This window comes from Ranitomeya variabilis, chromosome 2, assembly GCF_051348905.1.
Source record: "Ranitomeya variabilis isolate aRanVar5 chromosome 2, aRanVar5.hap1, whole genome shotgun sequence".
Taxonomy (NCBI): Eukaryota; Metazoa; Chordata; class Amphibia; order Anura; family Dendrobatidae; genus Ranitomeya; species Ranitomeya variabilis.
This window is the reverse complement of record NC_135233.1, coordinates 39,753,309-39,766,390: the sequence shown is the minus strand read 5'-3', so window position 1 is coordinate 39,766,390 and position 13,082 is coordinate 39,753,309. Positions and strand designations below refer to the sequence as shown.

Here is a 13,082-nt window from a genome sequence, read left to right as displayed (position 1 = left end):
GCACAGCGGATTTGGTTTTCCATAGGTTTACGTGGTACTGTAAACGTGATGGAAAACTGATACGAATCCGCAGCGACCAATCCGCTGCGGATCCGCAGCCAAATCCGCACCGTGTGCACATAGCCTAATTCTAACCCTAATTCCAACCCTAACCCTAATTCTAACCCTAATTCTAACCCTAATTCTAACCCTAGCCCTAAGTGCAACCCTAGCCCTAAGTGCAACCCTAGCCCTAAGTGCAACCCTAAGTGCAACCCTAGCCCTAAGTGCAACCCTAGCCCTAAGTGCAACCCTAAGTGCAACCCTAAGTGCAACCCTAGCCCTAAGTGCAACCCTAAGTGCAACCCTAAGTGCAACCCTAGCCTTAAGTGCAACCCTAAGTGCAACCCTAAGTGTAACCCTAGCCCTAAGTGCAACCCTAAGTGCACCCCTAAGTGCAACCCTAAGTGCAACCCTAGCCCTAAGTGCAACCCTAAGTGCAACCCTACCCCTAACCCTAACCCTAACCCTACCCCTAACCGTACCCCTAACCCTACCCCTAACCCTAACCCTAATGGAAAAACAAAAATAATTATATTTTCTGTATTTTATTATTGTCCCTACCTATGGGGGTGATAAAGGGGGTGATTTATTTACTATTTTTTTTATTTTGATCGCTGTGATAGAACTTATCACAGCGATCAAAATGTGCAGGAACGAATCTGCCGGCTGGCAGATTCGGCGGGCGCACTGCGCATGCGCCCGCCATTTTCCAAGATGGCGGCGCCCATGAAGCAGACGGCCGGACACCGGGAGGGACATCGGAGCTAGGTAAGTATGGGGGGGTGGGACCGGAACACGGGGGGGGGGATCGGAGGACCTGGGGAGCGGACAGAAGGACTGGGGGAGCCGACAGGAGGGAGGAGGGGAGCGGAACGGAGATCGGGGCAAAAAGGACGACTGGGAAGGCGTTCGGTGGGGTGGGGTGGGGGCAGATCGGGGTCTCCAGCCATGGCAGATGCTATTGCAGCATCGGCCATGGCTGGATTGTAATATTTCACCATTTTCATAGGTGAAATATTACAAATCGCTCTGATTGGCAGTTTCACTTTCAACAGCCAATGAGAGCGATCGTAGCCACGGGGGGGGGGGGGGGGGGGGGGTGTGAAGCCACCCCCCCTGGGCTGAAGTACCACTCCCCCTGTCTCTGCAGATAGGGTAAAATGGGAGTTAACCCCTTCACCCGATCTGCAGGGACGCGATCATTCTGTGACACAGCATATGCGTCACAGGTCGGATTGGCACCGACTTTCATGACGCATACGCTGTGTCACAGGTCGGGAAGGGGTTAATGAATCTTTAGTCCACTCAACTCACTTAAGGCCGCCTAATCATCCAGCAATTTTCACCAGTCTAAGGCCTTTAGCTTCCCATTCCCTTTACCTACCCTACCCCAATTCAATCCACGGAGACCACATTTTATCGAACGTTTCTGTTTTCCCGCGTCTTTTGTAATCCCCCTTTTCCAACTTGAGGCCGTGCTTTACATATTGAAGGAATTCACCCCTCGCAGGCGGTTCCTCCTTAATCCAGTTCCGTGCTATCACTTTCCTAGCCATATATAATAGTCTAGCAATTGCAATCTTCCAGTTGTAATCCACTCCAATTTCATCCACATATCCCAATAAGCAAACTATCGGATCCCTCGGAACCCTACATCTATACGCTCCTTCCACACGACTCAGAACCACCAACCAAAAAGCAGCCAATCTCGGACACGTCCACATCATATGATATATTCCGGCATTCACAGTCCTACATCTCGGGCACTCAGAGTCGGCGCGCAACCCCGCTCTATGCAGAACTTCTGGAGATTTATAGACTCTATGTATGATGTAAAGCTGCGACAGCCTATACGGTTCACTTAATGACACTCGTGGAACCCACTCCAACACCGACTCCCAAGTTTCATTCTCCATTGGGCCTAAGTCTCTCTCCCATTTAGCTCTCGCTTTTATAGGAAAATCTAACAAGTATGTATGTAGAAGGTCCTTATAAAGGGTGGAAATAACCCCCCTTGTAGTCCCATCACCACACACATATTCCAATACTATATCTTCTTGGATCTTAATGCCCACTCCCCTGTTCTGAGCTCCAAACGCGTGTTTCATCTGTGCATATTGATATTCCCCAGTGGGTCTCAGTCCAAAATCTGTCTTTAATTGGGAAAAAGATTTCAACACTTGTCGTTGAATTATCTGATGCACATAATAGATTCCCTTAGCCTGCCACTCTGGCAGTACCCCCAATACCGCAAACTCCCGTATGTTGTTATTAAACCATATCAGTGAGAATCTAGTTAGTCCCGTAACCCCCCGAATCTGCCTCAATCTGTTCCACACTTTACATATCAAAAGCATAGTTGGGTATAATTTCCCCAAAGCCCCCAAGGAGCCATCCTCCAGACACTGTACCACTGGACATACTGCTCTACATTGCTTGAAGGGTTATCCCCATCTTCATAGATGAATATTTTCTGATAGTGCATGTAAAAACAAGCACTTTTACAATTTACTGTTTATTAAACTTTGTAGCCGTTTTTGAAATATTAACATTTTTCTTTTGTTGCCTAAGAGACCGACCACCACAGCTATTTAGTTTTTAAGTACTTCTCTAAACCTTGTTTAGATTAGGAGGTGACAGGCAGCGCTTCAGCGATCCTGGCAAGCCTCAAAATATAGTTTATAAGCGCAACAGAAAAGAGCTTGAAACCACTGTACATGTTCTGGTGTCCAGCAGCGGTGGTCGGTCTCTAAGGCAACGAGCTGAACACAAAAGAAAAGAAAAAATGTTGATATCTCGAGAACGACTGAAAATTTTAATGAGCAGTAAATTGCAAAATTGCTTTTATTTTCAAGCATTATCTGACAATATCTACTGAAAATAAACCTTTCATGACACTGTGTCCAAATGTGGAAGTAGTAATTTCCCTATTTAAGTGGTTGCTATAGTAATGTCACAACATCACATTGTAACATATATATATATATATATATATATATATATATATATATATATATATCAGTGAGGAACACACAAATAGTGTTATTAAAAAAACAAATAAACAAGATGAAAAAAAAAGGAAATATGTTTTCCTAACGACTCCTCCTATTCCAGCAGTGGGGCTTCTGTAATTGCCTTTGCTATGACTTTTTTTCTATCTGATGTATACAGTTGGTTTTGTGCTGCATTAGAACAGATGTAGGACGATCACTATTGTTCTGATTTTATGACATTGTAGGGATTTGGTAAAATTCTTCTGGACACTTGATGACCAGAAATTCACAAGCTTCTCCCCAACACGGGAGATGATTCCTACCTGTAGGGGGCAGTCATACTGTTCTGTAATATTTAAGGAATTTTCTGAGGATGTAAACATTTTTTTACTAAAAAGGTATTCCAATCCCATAATGTTATGGCAAATTGTTCCTAAAAGGTCATTCCCATCTTAGAGAGCAGCTAACTGGTGAAAATATCCCTTTAAAGAGAATCTGTCAGCAAGTTTTTGCTATGTAATCTGAGAGCAACATGATGTAGGGACTGAGACCCGATTCCAGCGATGTGTCACTTACTGGGTTGTGTGCAGTTTCAATAAAATAAGTATTTTATTAACAGGAAATTATCACTACAGGACTAGGTGTCTTGTGCCTTCTAGTCCAGCCACACCCCCACCCCTGATTGGCAGCTTTTTGTCAATATACAATGTACACAGAAAGCTGCCAATCAGTGGTGTGGGCGGGGTTATACACAGCTCAGCATTCAGAGCTCTGCTAGATCTGTAGCAGAGAAAATAGTGATTCTATCACAACTACTGCACCCAGTAAACTAAGTGACACATCACGGGAATCAGGATCTCTGTCCCTACATCATGCTGCTATCAGATTACATAGCATAAATCTACTGACAGATTCTCTTTAAGTAATGCTGCAGTCCCTTTATTCAGAGGAATGGCGTGGAGTCCAACTTTTACGTTTCAGACATATATATATATAAAAAAAAAGCAGAAGTGTCTTCACATCCAGTAGGTTTTGTCACATGATCTCTGCATCTCCTAAATCGACGGTAGACGGTGGAAAATCCCTTAAAATGTTGCCTGTACTTATCTAAACATCTGGTTTTCTGTTCAGTCTCTTGCATTTTTATGAAAGTCTGAAGTAAGGGTGTAAGAAATAATCATGGGACTCCACTCCACTGTGACCACCAGCTCAGAACATGTGAATGATTAATTTAGTCTCCATAATGGACGGGGATGATGCACACAGTGATGTAACAGTGCAAAAGTAATGCACACAGCGGTGTCAGGGAATGTTCCCACGGCGGTCAGTAAACGCTGCGCATTGGACGCTGTGGACATTCACAGCGTCCAGCCTGTAGCGTCCAGATGTTACAGCATAGTGGATGGGATTTCAAGAAACCCCATGCCCACTATGTGTCCACAGACGCCCGCGGCTCACCAATGGAGACGGACATGAGGCGCATCTCTCCAGACCGCAACATGTCTATTTATCTTGCGGAGACACGATAAATGAATCGCCTGCATTCATTAGCCGGCAGCGGACAAGTGCTACATCCAAATCGTTGCCTAATACTGACCGTGTGCACATACCCTCACAGTACAAGGATAATGCACACAGCTGTGTCACAGTACAGGGATAATATAAGCAGTGATGTCACAGTACAGTGATAATAAACACAGTGATGTCACAGTACAGGGATAATATACACAGTGATGTCACAGTACATGGATGATGCACACAGCTGTGTCACAGTACAGGGATAATATACACAGTGATGTCACAGTACAGGGATAATAAACACAGTGATGTCACAGTACAGAGATACTAAACACAGTGATGTCACAGTACAGGGATCAGGGATAATACACACAGTGATGTCACAGTACAGGGATATTAAACACAGTGATGTCACAGTACAGGGATAATATACACAGTGATGTCACAGTACAGGGATAATATACACAGTGATGTCACAGTACAGGGATAATAAACACAGTGATGTCACAGTACAGGGATAATATACACAGTGATGTCACAGTACAGGGATAATAAACACAGTGATGTCACAGTACAGGGATAATACACACAGTGATGTCACAGTACAGGGATATTAAACACAGTGATGTCACAGTACAGGGATAATATACACAGTGATGTCACAGTACAGGGATAATATACATAGTGATGTCACAGTACAGGGATAATAAACACAGTGATGTCACAGTACAGGGATAATACACACAGTGATGTCACAGTACAGGGATATTAAACACAGTGATGTCACAGTACAGGGATAATATACACAGTGATGTCACAGTACAGGGATAATATACACAGTGATGTCACAGTACAGGGATAATACACACAGTGATGTCACAGTACAGGGATAATACACAGTGATGTCACAGTACAGGGATAATATACACAGTGATGTCACAGTACAGGGATAATACACACAGTGATGTCACAGTACAGGGATAATACACACAGTGATGTCACAGTACAGGGATAATACACACAGTGATGTCACAGTACAGGGATAATATACACAGTGATGTCACAGTACAGGGATGATGCACACAGTGATGTCACAGTACAGGGATAATAAACACAGTGCTGTCACAGTACAGGGATAATACACACAGTGATGTCACAGTACAGGGATAATACACACAGTGATGTCACAGTACAGGGATAATACACACAGTGATGTCACAGTACAGGGATAATACACACAGTGATGTCACAGTACAGGGATGATGCACACAGCTGTGTCACAGTACAGGGATAATATACACAGTGATGTCACAGTACAGGGATAATAAACACAGTGATGTCACAGTACAGGGATAATACATACAGTGATGTCACAGTACAGGGATAATAAACACAGTGATGTCACAGTACAGGGATAATATACACAGTGATGTCACAGTACAGGGATAATACACACAGTGATGTCACAGTACAGGGATAATATACACAGTGATGTCACAGTACAGGGATAATACACACAGTGATGTCACAGTACAGGGATAATCCACACAGTGATGTCACAGTACAGGGATAACATACACAGTGATGTCACAGTACAGGGGTAATATACACAGTGATGTCACAGTACAGGGATGATGCACACAGCTGTGTCACAGTACAGGGATAATATAAGCAGTGCTGCAGTGATGCACAGTACAAGGACGATGCATATAGCGATGTCACAGTGTGGAGACGATGCACACAGCTGTGTCGCAGTACAGGGATGATGCACACACAGGTGTCATACTACAGGGATAATCGTAGCACAAGAATAACCCATGAAAAAGGTCACAAGGTTATTACTGACAGGTAAAATGCCGCCACATACAGATATATTGCACTCGTCATGTGAGGGGCAGGGATGTGGGGTCTCTCAGGTGTTGAGCCCCTGAGCAGCTACTATGTCTGTGACCTTGGAGAAATAAGAGCTAATCCTGAATGCTGCAGCCACTCAGTGTCCTCTCATCCTGACCGCTGCAGCCACTCAGTGTCCTCTCATCCTGACCTCTGCAGCCACTCAGTGTACGCTCATCCTGAACGCTGCAGCCACTCAGTGTATGCTCATCCTCAACGCTGCGGCCACTCAGTGTACACTAATCCTGAATGCTGCAGCCACTCAGGGTGCGCTCATCCTGAATGCTGCAGCCACTCAGTGTGCGTACATCCTGAATGCTGCAGTCACTCAGTGTGCGCTCATCCTGACCACTACAGCCACTCGGTGTCCTCTCATCCTCACCGCTGCAGCCACTCAGTGTCCTCTCATCCTGACCTCTGCAGCCACTCAGTGTAAACTAATCCTGAATGCTGCAGCCACTCAGTGTGCGCTCATCCTGAACGCTGCAGCCACTGAGTGTACGCTCATCCTGAACGCTGCAGCCACTCAGTGTACGCTCATCCTGAACACTGCAGGCACTCAGTGTATGCTCATCCTGAACGCTGCAGCCACTCAGTGTACACTCATCCTGACCACTGCAGCCACTCGGTGTCCTCTCATCCTGACGGCTGCAACCACTCAGTGTACACTCATCCTGACCACTGCAGCCACTCAGTGTACGCTCATCCTGAACGCTGCAGCCACTCAGTGTACACTCATCCTGACCTCTGCAGCCACTCAGTGTACGCTCATCCTGATGGCTGCAACCACTCAGTGTACACTCATCCTGACCGCTGCAGCCACGCAGACTGCTTGCAGAACCTCAGACCCTGCTCTCACAATAAGATAAGAGGGTCCCAGAGATTTGTGGCTACATCTGTCATATATGTCTACATTGGGAGAAGCCCATCTAAGAAAAAAAAACCTCTCAGCCAGGCGGAGCTCGTACCCGATCCCTGAGCCGTAGATGCTGACGGTCTCCGCTGTCTTCTCCGAGCCCCGCCCCTCTGCTCATCAATACCGCTCTCGCCCCGCCCCTCTTTGTTGCAGCAGCCAATCACTGAGCCGTAGAACGTTGCTGCCGGGTGACAGTGATACAATGTAACGTCCGCTGCTGGAGAGCCGAGCAGTCTGCGGGAGGAGGAGGATGGGGCTCGGCGGCTGCTCCCGGGGGAACCGGAGCCACAGGCGCTGAGTCCAGGTAAGAGGCGGCTGCAGGGCGGTGCTCCCCGGGGCCGGTGTGCGGCTGCCGCAGTCCTGCTCCTGGCGCTCTGCGGCTGCACTGTCAGCGCTCACAGCCCAGAGCTAATGCCAGCGCACAATGCAGATATTTACTCTTAAAGGAATTGTCCATATTTGTACATTTTGCACCCAGCACCACTATACATTGATTTCGGTGCATGCCCAATAAAGTGCTGTGCCCAGTTATGGTTTCCCCCAGTCCTTTGCCAAGCAGCCCTGCCCTTTATTTAGACTGTCAGTGCCAATGTTATTTTCTAGCATGCCCGGATGCCATGTACCAGCCAAGTCAGTGCTGAACAATGAGCGTGCCTCAATAAGAGTGGGTGAGGAATCCCACATGTCGCCCGAAGTGCCATTATAGGGCTGCAGCGTACAGAATATACAGTATATACACATCCAGCGTATAATGCAGACTGCCGGCCGTGCCATGGGCTTCCGTTACCTGTGACTTGCCATACTGGGGATTTAATAATAATTATGGGGTCCCTAAAATCAAGGGTTCGGTCCTGGTTGGCTTCTTCCCTTTTTTAATGGGAGGCAAGAATTGGTAGATAAATAAGTACATATGTGTTAACTAATATTAAAAGGGGCTTCATTTTAGTCTTTGCAATGTGCCCCCCTCCATTTTACGACCTGTCATGTTATATGGGGGCACTGACACGTTACACGCCCCTCTTGTAATTTAATATTTTAATATATTTTTATTTATTACGTTGCCTGATCTCCAAAATGGATTTGTGGGATCACTGGGATCCACATGTGGTGTTATCAGACCACAGATGACTGTACGGGGTCTCACCAGCCGGACCCCCATCAGTTACTACCTGGAGCCTGACGGACAGCTGTACATCCCGGTGCCCTATAGTGGGCAGCCTTTCAGATATGTAGCTGCTCCTGACTTGTGACCTGCACACATGTATATATTATATATTCTTAATATAATGGTTGGATTATTGATAATTCTGCGTTACAAGATGTTCTGCATCAGCTGTGCTGGTCCATGATTTCCCTTTATTGCTAGATGAAGGACTGGTCGGTGGATGGGCTCCATGTTGGGTAGGGGCAGGATTGTGCCACATCGCCGATTATTATTTTCCTACAGTCAGCATCGAGGGTTAATCCGCTGCAGCTGTGATACTGTATCCGGCCATAATGAAATCCCTGAATAGCAGCGGAGTTGTGTTACGGATCTACGGGAACGGATCAGGTTTCTGTGGTGTCCTATAGGCTACAGCTCATTGTATTGCTGAGACACATGTGGACCCCATTAACTGCAGTAATGACAGATATGGACACTGTGCTGACAGCGCTGTATGATGCCGCGCGTATATATATCTGTGAGTTGTTGTGGATCGTACTAAGGCCGGTTAATGGGAATCTGTCACTATATTCCCCGGTGTCAGGATATGGCCCATGGCATTATATTCTCTGGTGTCAGTACATGGCCCATGGCACTATATTCTCCGGTGTCAGGATATAGCCCTTGGCATTATATTCTCTGGTGTCAGGATATGGCCCATGGCATTATATTCTCTGGTGTCAGGATATGGCCCATGGCATTATATTCTCCGGTGTCAGGATATGGCCCATGGCATTATATTCCCCGGTGTTAGGATATGGCCCATGGCATTATATTCTCCGGTGTCAGGATATAGCCCATGGCATTATATTCCCCGGTGTTAGGATATGGCCCTTGGCATTATATTCTCTGGTGTCAGGATATGTCCCATGGCATTATATTCCCCGGTGTCAGGATATGTCCCATGGCATTATATTCTCCGGTGTCAGGATATGGCCCATGGCATTATATTCTCCGGTGTCAGGATATGGCCCATGGCATTATATTCTCCGGTGTCAGGATATAGCCCTTGGCATTATATTCTCTGGTGTCAGGATATGGCCCATGGCATTATATTCTCCGGTGTCAGGATATGGCCCATGGCATTATATTCTCTGGTGTCAGGATATGGCCCATGGCATTATTTTCTCCGGTGTCAGGATATAGCCCATGGCATTATATTTCCCGGTGTCAGGATATGGCCCATGGCATTATATTCTCCGGTGTCAGGATATGGCCCATGGCATTATATTCTCCGGTGTCAGGATATGGCCCATGGCATTATTTTCTCCGGTGTCAGGATATGGCCCATGGCATTATATTTCCCGGTGTTAGGATATGGCCCTTGGCATTATATTCTCCGGTGTCAGGATATGGCCCATGGCATTATATTCCCCGGTGTCAGGATATGGCCCATGGCATTATATTCTCCGGTGTCAGGATATGGCCCTTGGCATTATATTCTCTGGTGTCAGGATATGTCCCATGGCATTATATTCTCCGGTGTCAGGATATGGCCCTTGGCATTATATTCTCTGGTGTCAGTACATGGCCCATGGCATTATATTCTCCGGTGTCAGGATATGGCCCATGGCATTATATTCTCCGGTGTCAGGATATGGCCCATGGCATTATATTCTCCGGTGTCAGTACATGGCCCATGGCATTATATTCTCCGGTGTCAGGATATAGCCCTTGGCATTATATTCTCCGGTGTCAGGATATGTCCCATGGCATTATATTCTCCGGTGTCAGGATATGGCCCATGGCATTATATTCTCCGGTGTCAGGATATGTCCCATGGCATTATATTCTCCGGTGTCAGGATATGGCCCATGGCATTATATTCTCCGGTGTCAGGATATGGCCCATGGCATTATATTCTCCGGTGTCAGGATATGGCCCTTGGCATTATATTCCCCGGTGTCAGGATATGGCCCATGGCATTATATTCTTCGGTGTCAGGATATGGCCCTTGGCATTATATTCTCTGGTGTCAGGATATGTCCCATGGCATTATATTCCCCGGTGTCAGGATATGGCCCATGGCATTATATTCTCTGGTGTCAGGATATGGCCCATGGCATTATATTCTTTGGTGTCAGGATATGGCCCATGGCATTATATTCTCCGGTGTCAGGATATGTCCCATGGCATTATATTCCCCGGTGTCAGGATATGGCCCATGGCATTATATTCTCTGGTGTCAGTACATGGCCCATGGCATTATATTCTCCGGTGTCAGGATATGGCCCATGGCATTATATTCTCTGGTGTCAGGATATGGCCCATGGCATTATATTCTCTGGTGTCAGGATATGTCCCATGGCATTATATTCTCCGGTGTCAGGATATGGCCCATGGCATTATATTCTTTGGTGTCAGGATATGGCCCTTGGCATTATATTCTCTGGTGTCAGTACATGGCCCATGGCATTATATTCTCCGGTGTCAGGATATGGCCCATGGCATTATATTCTCCGGTGTCAGGATATGGCCCATGGCATTATATTCTCCGGTGTCAGGATATGGCCCATGGCATTATATTCTCCGGTGTCAGGATATGGCCCATGGCATTATATTCTCCGGTGTCAGGATATGGCCCATGGCATTATATTCTCCGGTGTCAGGATATGGCCCATGGCATTATATTCCCCGGTGTCAGGATATGGCCCATGGCATTATATTCTCCGGTGTCAGGATATGGCCCATGGCATTATATTCCCCGGTGTCAGGATATGGCCCATGGCATTATATTCTCCGGTGTCAGGATATGGCCCATGGCATTATTTATTGGCGGCCCAGCTTCCCCAGGTGAGACGTCTTCAGTAAACGCCGGCGGTCATTTTCCGGAGGTTTTTCCGTGGTTCTTGCTGCAGCTTTCGCTCTATACTGTAGCACAGAGAGCCGGCGGCCTTCAGCGGAATCTGCCCAGAGAATGAAGTCGCTTCTTTTCCTCTCTCCAAGGTTACCGAACCCTGAACTGACATAACACAGAACATGTTTTGACTTTACTTTGCTTTGTGTCCATTTTTTTGCAGCTTCTTCAGGCAGATTCCAAGCAGAATCTGCCTACAAAAGCCGCTGTGTGCACAAACCCTTACAAGGTATTCAGACAAGACTCGTACCCCCATCAATTACTGGGAACCCCACCCTGTGTGTTAGAGCGATGCGGAGAGATCCTGAGGACGATGTCACACTGGGGAATGATATTTAAAGGGAACCTGACAGCTGGTTCAGAGCCGAACAATTCCGTGTACATTTTACAGGAACTATAGGGAGACCTGACTACTCCAGTGACTACCGTCCAGCCCCTTCCTGCTCCGGTTGATTGACAGGTCTCTCCCATGTCTCCCAGTTGTCTTCCATTGGTGTATATAGGGACAGACCTGTCAATCATTGGCAGCAGGGCTGGATTTCTATCTATGTATTCGCTAAAATGTTCCTGGCTGCAATCACACAACTAATCTCTGATTGATGCCGCCCCTGTTTCGGGCAGCATGACACTAGTGACAGGTTCCTTTTAAAGGGGTAATCCACAAAATAGATCTGTTTACAGGTCAGATGATAAATGAATGATCGGTTGGGGCTCAGTTTCTTGGGACCCCATAAGACTCCATTAGTTTCTGTGTAGTTGGAGTGTTAGTGCATAAGTGCAACCACTGATCACTTCTCTTTCCCCATCAGTCTCATAGAAGTGAATGGAGCGATGCTCGCACATGTGTCCTACTGCTTCATCCACACAGGGGACTCTGGTGCCCACATTCTCGTAATGATCCCCGGAGGTTGGACCCCAGTACATTTATGTGTGTAGCTGATAAATAATTTAGATAGAATCTCCCTTTAAACGACCCCAATGGTTAATTCCCATGGGTAACAGACACTACCGTTCCAAAGTTTAGGGTCACCCAGACAATTTTGTGTTTTCCATGAAAACTCATACTTTTATTAAGCAAATGAGTTGCCAATTGAATTGAAAATCTAGTTTAGTCTACGTTCACATTTGCGGTCTGCGCCGCAGCGTCGCCGCATGCATCATGCGCCCCTATATTTAACATGGGGGCGCATGGACATGCGTCGCACTTGCGTTTTGCGCCGCATGCGTCACTGCGGCGCACACGTCCTGGCGCAGAGGACGCAGCAAGTTGCATTTTTGCTGCGTCCAAAATCAATCAAAAAAAGGACGCATGCGGCGCAAAACGCAGCGTTGTGCATGCGTTTTGCTGCGTTTTTGTTTGCGTTGTGAACGTAGCCTTAGACATTGACAAGGTTCGAAAAAAATTTTTTTATTTGAAATAATAATTTTGTCCATCAAAGAATGCTCCCTTTGCAGCAATTCCAGCATTGCAGACCTTTGGCATTCTAGCGGTTAATTTGCTGAGGTAATCTGGAGACATTTCCCCCCATGCTTCCAGAGGCCCCTCCCACAAGTCGGTTTGGCTTGATGGGCACTTTTTGGCACCATACGGTCAAGCTGCTCCCACAGCAGCTCAATGGGGCTGAGATCTGGTGACTGCGCTGGCCACTCCATTACAGA

General features: G+C 46.7%; 1 protein-coding gene across 1 annotated transcript in view; it reads left to right on the top strand.

Annotated features, from left to right (window-relative positions):
- The first annotated feature begins 7,541 nt into the window (after positions 1-7,541).
- Positions 7,542-13,082, top strand: part of VASH2 (vasohibin 2) — a 72,608-nt gene continuing 67,067 nt past the window's right edge. Inside the window, exon 1 of the mRNA XM_077282290.1 lies at positions 7,542-7,666. The gene's annotated coding sequence lies outside the window, so the exon portion shown is untranslated. The remainder of the gene's footprint in view (positions 7,667-13,082) is intronic.